Below are 7,951 nucleotides of genomic sequence, written 5' to 3' on the forward strand. Positions count from 1 at the left end.
ATAAAGCACCCACTGGGCTGGAGGCCAACTTTGGGAGAACTTGAGAACTGAGATGGGAGAAGACTGTGAAAGATGATTCTAGTAACATGGTTTGGCTGCGGGGAAAGGGTAGATAAGTTAGCCCAGGGCCAGGGAGGACTAGGACCCATCTCCAGGAGTGGGGTTGGTTTCAGAGGCTGAATGCGAAGGCAGAAACTTTGGCTGCCTTGGTATCCAGTATAGCCCTAGGGTCTGGAACAACGCTCACAATCTGTGATGAGACCCAAAACTTCTCTTTTAGATGAATGAATGGAGCATTTGCCTATAGCACAAGCATGCTGCTTGAAGACAAAGTCCTCTAAATAACACCCTATTCAAAGCAGGGTGGATGTCACTCGAGGCTTACTTCCTCCCCCTTTTAGCAGACAGCTAGCTCAGCTGGTATTAAGTCCATCAATATAAAACAGGCTGAGGTCAGTCGCTAAGTTTCAGATGCTTTTCTCTTTTCTAAGACCATTTCCTGAAATGGAACTTTTCAGGATTTCATAATTATCCCAATGTTTCCCTTTGGCCTATAAAGTGAAGGGCATTACAAGGGTGTGGTGCTTCTGGAAACTTCCCACAACCTCTCCACCTGTGGTCCGAAGCTCCTTGGCCCATGGTTAATAATAAAAATAACTGTACACTTACACCCTGAGAGGCCTTAGTGATGGGTGGTCCGTGCCCCACGGTCACCACAGCGGCCCCATTCAGATCCTACCAGCCCTAGAAGGCTGTCTGTCAGGACAGCTCCTGAGTCTACACAGAACTTGAGACAAGAAGAGGGAAGGATATGAAAAAGGCAGAGGACAAAACTAAGGAAAGTAAAACAGAAGAGAAAGATGGTGTCGTTTTCTGGAAAGGCACTTGCACAGGATTTAGAAGAATTCATTCTTGACCCGATCCATTTGTCTGACATGCTAGCCAGATTCATTTAGTTTGATGAATACAACCACTATGCCAATTATGAGCAGGGCTTCAAGCCACAGCAAGAAGCCAGTCTGCAGTACTGACCAGAGCCAAGTCCTCTAGGGTCCTGGATCCAACCAGTGAATCAAATCCCATCAAACCATCTTTCTACCTTAGAAAGCCAAGTGGCTTTCTCCTTAAGTTTCTGTATTGACAGCTCACCTTGACCCAAGGGATGTATCCGGGTTTGGTAGAATGTATCAGCAACTGCAGTCTCCCCCTTAGCATGTAAGGAGAAAGTTAGGGAGACCCCATCATCCAGACCAGACTGGTTCGTGACCGGAGGCTGCCCTGAGCATCTTCCAGAGCCAAGATAGGACCACTAATCACTTGGATGAAAATCAGGGACAAATTTCATCATCTGTACTCAAGCCCAGATCAAGATCACTGTCTCCCAAAGAAACCAACCTTCCTGACTTATCAAGACCTACTGGGATGACTCAAGCCTGCACAGATCTATGCTTCTCTGTCCCCATGGCTGTGGTCCTTGGGGACTCTGTGAAGCACCAAGACATCCCTTTGTCAAGGCCAACAGCCAACTCTCAGCTATATCCCGCTCACCAACATTTTCCTGGGCTTCCCCTGTTTCTTCCTCTTCACTGCCCCTCCCAACAAAGGCACCTGCGTACTTCAACAAAGGACGTTTGCATTTGTGTTCGCTGTGGCTACTCTCACTGTTTTGACTAAAATCATCAATGTGAGTTTTGGCTTTCAAGAGGACTGTGCCAAGGAAGAGGACAAGGCACTGTTGTCATTAGGAGCACCTAACTGTCATTCCCATCTGTGCTTTGATCCAAGTCACTGTTTGTGCAATCTGGTTGGGATCTCCTCCTGCTTTCACTGAAATGCACACACACTCTGTGCCTACACACATCATCACTGGATGCAGTGAGGGCTCTCACTGACTTCTGTTATGTCCAGGGCTACTTGGGATCCTTGACCTTGGGGAGCATCGCTGTGGCTTTCCTGTCCAGAAGTCTGTCTGACACCTTCGATGAAGCCAAGTTCAGGCATGCTGGACTCCTGCAGTGCATGGGACACTTTACTCCCCGTCCATTATACCACCAAGGGGAAGGTCAACACTGCCATGGAAATCCTTTCTATCGTGGCCCCCAGTGCCAAGCTACTAGGCTGCCTCTTTGCCCCCAGGTTCTACATTATTACTCTTCCCAGGCCTGATAAGAACACCCTGTAAGAGAGAAGGAAGGAAACAATTCCTAGAGTCAATAAACACTGCAAAGAATCACCTCCTGTCTTTTAAATAGATGACTAACACACACATGAAAATAAGTCACCTTTTTTTTTTTCTTTTTTAAAATAGAGACAGTGGTTCAAAGCTAAATTTATAATTCCTTTCTCAATCCACAAAGGTTTTTTCTATATTGTCTGGCATATCAGGAGCACAGCCACCCCAGTCAATAATTCCTGAAACTTTCGGGCTATCTTGGATATTCTGCTCACCAACACCAAACCTATTATTTATTTACATACACTGGGACTTCACTTGACCCTCCACTTCTGAATCGGTTTTGTAGCCTATGCTCTGACAGGTGGTATGGCCGGTCAGGTTGTCCACTGTTTTAACTATGCCCAAAGAACCTTTAGGCAGCAGCAACAGAAGTTGATGCTTGTCCACAGGTAACATAGTCTTTCACATCCTAATTTGCATACTTACTCTCCGATCTTCTAATTTTCTTCGAGTCTTATTTTTACCTTCCAACTATTCAATTTATCTGGTATTCGTTTTTGCGAAGGTTCTTGGAGGAAGCAACACCACTCCTTTTTAAGAGAGAGAACTGGAGGCAGGTTTGTCACCTGCCCTGAGTAAGTGGGGGCCTGGTGGGGGTTTAGAGACAAAAGTCCTGGCGTTGAGAAGGTCCTACACAATGACAGAGGAATATATGAGCTGAAGATGTCACAAGTGAGGAGAGGACAGAGTCTTGGCTTCCTAGGATCCTTGAATCCTGGGGACTCTGCATCATCGGGGGACCAGTGATGGGAAGTAGAAGGTCAGAGACAGCAGAGGGAAGAGCTTGCTGAAAGCCATAGCCCTCCAGCCCCCAGAGGCAGTGGCAGGAGAAGTGGGGTGTGCCCACCATCTGGAGTGACAGGGAGCAGCCTGGACTTGAGGGAGTGGGAGGGAACCTGTGTTTCCAGGACTGGGGAGGATGACCACGTGTTATGTTGAGAGAATTTTATACATAAGTGTTAACCCGTGTGTGTGTTTTCTACGGCTGTTATCGCAAATTACCACAAATGGAGTGGCTAGAAACAACACAAATTCATTATCTTTCAGTTCTGGAGGTTAGAAATCTAACCTAGTTCTCATTTGGGTGGTGCTCCTTTCTGAAGGCTCTCTGCGGCAGAGTCCATTTCTTTTCCTCTTGCAGCTTCTAGAGGCTTTCTGTCCTGTTCCCTATCTCCTAGTCACATTCCTCCTAGCCACATCTCCCTCTGACTTTCTTCTGCCTTCCACTTTTAAGGACCCTCCTGATTAGACTGGGCTCACACAGGTAATCCAGGATAATTTCCCTATTGCAGGATCCTTATTCACATCTACAGAGTCCCTTTGGCCATTAAGGTGACTAGTTCACAGGCTCTGAGGATTAGAGCATGGATATCTTAGGGTGACAGTGATGTTGCCTTCTACACCCAGCAGCTGAAGAACTGAAATGGCAAAGCAAGAATTCTCAAAGAATTACAGAAAGCAGCCCCTCTCCCTAGGGCTGGAGGAAGAAGGGAAAGAGGCTAGAAATAGTGAAACTTAGAAGTTCGGACGATGGGCCCCATGGGGCAGGAACCCGGACCTCTAAGAAAGGGGTGCATCTCAGCTGGTGGTGGGGCTTAGAAGGGGGCTCGAGAATAGGTTCTACGAGTGCTGGGAAGCTGCCAGTGAGACACAGCCCCACCCAGGGGAGGCGGCCACTGTCCCTATGTAGAAACTGATCACGTAGTTCCATTTCCTGTGTCGCTTTATACAATTGTCTTCCATTTATGGCCATTGATGGCAGACTTCCATGTACCCTGGGATATGAAGCTTTTAAAAAGGAAGCATGTAGAAGTGTTTTTGATGGAAGGATAGGTAATGAATAACGGAGAAAGGACGGTTCTGTGTACTTGCTGCCCCATCAAAAAGACACCTCCAGACAGTGGCTTGAAACACCAGCAGTTGTGCGGTTTGCTCCTGAATTTGGGGTCGACGGGCTCGGCTAGGCAGCTCAGCTTGGGCTAGGGGACATCTCCTAAGGTTCCAGCCAGATGGCAGCCAAGGCAGCAGTCACCCCAAACTGTTTTTGTTCACATGCTCAGGGTCTGGGCTGGGAGACCCAAGCACCAGGATCCCAGAGGAGCTGGGCCTGCTGGGCATCCATCTCTCTCTTCGGTGTCCCCCGCATGGTCTCCCCACCTGGCCGCTCGGGGTGGCAACTTCTCACTCAGTGGTGACATGCTCCCAGCCCACGTGTCCTGGAGAACCGGCAGAGGGCATGGGAGCTACTGGAACCCAGCCTCAGAAGGCGAAGGTTGAAGGGGAGGGGCCCCTGCCTCCATGTCTTGCTGGGAAGAGGGAGAAAGAACTGGTGGGTATTTGATAACCACCAACCACCAACCAGGACAGAGAACAGTATCATGGGAGGCTGAAAAATCAGGAAATGGAAAAGGTCCCCATCGGTTTGGCAAGCCTTTCTCACTTTGGGTTTACCTGACCTCTCCTTCACTCATTCCCAACCCTCTGCATTCTAGGAAAGCCAAGCCCATGTCCCTGCCTTTCCATCCTGCTAGGCAGGCCATCCCTCCCTCTGGCAACTTCCTCAAGGTCCAGGTCCATGGTGCCATTGGCCAGGACACAGACCTCCTGTCCTGTCCTGACCACACAGAAGGCAAGTGTCTTCTGGGCTCTTTCTCCAGCAGTGAGCAAGACTCCACTCAGGACGGGACCCATGGGACGCAGACAGCTCCCAGTCCCCGAGGTCACCTTTCCTTGGAAGCATTGGCAATGCTCCCTGTGTAAGTACATGGCTCCTCTCCGCCCATCTGTCACCTCTGCTTGCCCCTGGGGATGCCTGCAGCCTGGTACAGACCCTTGGCCAAACGAAATGAAATTCATGAGCTAGTGATGAATAAGGTCCTGCGCTGGTGTCTGGGAAATCTCAGAGACAACCTGTGACGGCTGGTCTGCACCGTTTGGGCCAGGTGTACCAGCTGATGGTCTGCACCTGGTTTCTGACACTGAGCCTGGTGTGGCCGTATGAACAGCATCCCTCTGTATGAAGCAGTGGCTTCCTGAGACCGAGGTCCCATGTGCGTTGGTAGTCCCTTGCTTTCTCTTCCGCTGCCACTCCGTTTAGGAGGGTCCCCCCACCCCCACACTTCTCAAGAGGACTGCAGCAGTTTGGGGGGAAACACTGGCTTCTGAAGGCAGGCCTGGGCGTGACGGCCCAAGGACTGCACAGGGGGTAGCAGGACTAGCTAGCCCCTTCTCGAATGTCCTCCCCGCTTCCCCACACAGAGACCGAGTCCCCCCGGCACTGGGCACAGCTGCCCCAGCTCCGGGCTGCCCTGCCGAGGGATCAGCAGCTGGGGGTGCAGTGTGCCCTGCCCCTCAGGACAGAGGAAGGGCCTTGACGCTGCTCTGGGCGGGCCGGCTCCTGCGCGTCCTTCCCAGCCAGCAGAACGAGGGAAGGTGTCAGGGGCTCAGGGAAAAGCCAGGGCAGGACTCCCCTGTCCCCAGCCACCAGCAGCTTTCACCCAAGGTGTCCCCAGACACCGCCAGAACTTCCCAAACACAGAGGCCAGCAGGTCTTACCCCCACAGATTTGAGTCCCTGCCACACTCTCCCCCTGGCCTGCCTCGCAGAATGAACATTTCTTTTTTAAAATCGCAGCAGGATGTGACCCCCGGCCTCAGGTGTGTCGTGAACAATGTGCATAGTTGCTTGGGTCCAGTTCTGCACTCAAACTGAACCCTTCTCTCTACGGGCACGGAGCACTACCCCCGGAAGGGGTCACAACACGGGCACCTCCCCAGCACCTGGGTCCCAGCTCTACCTCCTGCCAGCTTTTCCTCCCCTTCCCAGGATGGCAGAACAGTGGTCTTGCACAACAACTGTTCTTGCAGATGCCAAACAGGACACAGAAGGGGAAGGACTGGGCCACAGTCACAGAGAGACCAAGGTCTTGGCTGCCCGGCCCCCACCCAATTCCTGCCCTTCGCAAGAGTAATAAAAGCCAGAGCTCCCTTCTGCACAACCCCGGACAAGGCCAATCAGGAAAGTCCTGATCTGGACCCAGTACCTGATTTTACCCTCACTCTGACCTTGACTGAACTCCGACCTTGACCATCATTCCTTCTAAACTCTCGCCGTCACTCCTATTCTAACCCCTAACCCTAACCTGACACTGACCCTGCTTCTGACTTTAACCTTAATCCCTAACATGGACCTTGACCCAAATCCTGAACTTATCCCTTCCCCAGTGTCCAGCCATCCCTCTGGGAGAGCAGACAGCTGAGGCCAGGTGGCTCTCACTCGGGATCCACACTAAGGGAGCATTTACTCGACAGCATTGCTGAGACTTGTCCAGCAATCCTCTGCCCGCCCATCCCCCGCCCCCACTCCCTCCGGCCTTCTCCAAGGCTGCAGTGGGCAAGGGATTTGTCTGGGCCATGCCCTGGCTTCTAGCACCCTCGGGGGTGATCTGAGTAAGAGGCCTGGTCAGGAGTTAGGGCCCTCTAGTTGTCCCCCAGCTCCCACTCTGGAGTGGCCATGGACTCGGCTTTGCTGGTTTTCTCTTCTCTCTGCCATGGGCGCCTTTCTGGGAGGAGAGCCAGCCCTCCTCAACTGTTCCATGGTCCAGACAGTACCCCACAGGGGTTTCCGGCAAAACCAGAGCCCAAGACTTCGTTCACACTGCCATGCTCAGTGGAACCAGCCGGAGAAAGCTTCAGCCCCGCCCCAAGGCCCTACGTCATCTGAGAATCCGCAGGTGACCTCCTCCCATGACCAGCTGTCCCCCACCCCTGAGCCTCCAGGAAGGGACTCGGCCTTGGGTTCATGGCTGCCTGGGCTTTCTCAGAGCCTCCCTCAGCCCCTCCCTCACAGGCCTTGAGGTCAGTGCTCTGGTTACAGAAAGCACAGCCAAGAATGGTGACCTGATCACTCACAACCCAGGGCACGGTGGCAAGGTGGCCATGGTGGCCACCTTGGGGCCCAGCCTGCCTTCTGGGGCCACATTCCTGCATAAATCTACCCTCTCCCCACACTTTGCCCCTGGACCCCTTCAGAACACAGTCACCCTGCCTACCACTGCACATCTCCTGTTAGCACAGGGGGAGCCTGTCTAGGTCACCCAGTCCAAGCCCCTCGCTGTGGGGATGAGGAACGAGGCTGGGCAGGGATGAAGCCACCCCAAGCCCTTGCTCCTGTGTCTCTTAGTCCCACACAAGAACCAGCAGGGGAGCAAAGTCCTCTGCTCCCAAAGGCACCTGACCTCCCCCTGGGCTCCCCCCACCCCCACAGGGTCCCAAACCTGGACAGGGCACAGATGGCCCCACACCCCTGCTGTCCTCCGGCGTGCAGGCCCGTGGGCCTCAGGTGTGCAGTTTGCTGGCACATGGGGCCCGCAGGAGGCGAAGCGAACAAGGCGAGTGCCCTCACCCAGCCCCGCGGCTTGCTCCGGCGTTCCCATGTACCCCACAGAGGCACGGCCGCAGCGGACACCCCCGAGCCCCTGCTCGATTACATACCACCAAGGGGAAGGGCCTGGCCAGAGGCCACCCAGCAGGCCAGGGGGCGCGGGACTCTGTTCCGCCTTGCCTCCTGAGAGGCCAGCTCTGCCCTGGGACAGAGTCAGGAAAGAGGCAGGTCCCCAGGAGGCCGCTCGTGGACAAGAATTCTAATACACAGAGCGGTCACTAGCCACCTGGAGCCTCGGACCGAGAGTGGAGAAACAGGGAACAACACCGACAA

The sequence above is a fragment of the Mustela lutreola genome, chromosome 2, assembly GCF_030435805.1.
Source record: "Mustela lutreola isolate mMusLut2 chromosome 2, mMusLut2.pri, whole genome shotgun sequence".
In the NCBI taxonomy this organism is placed as follows: domain Eukaryota; kingdom Metazoa; phylum Chordata; class Mammalia; order Carnivora; family Mustelidae; genus Mustela; species Mustela lutreola.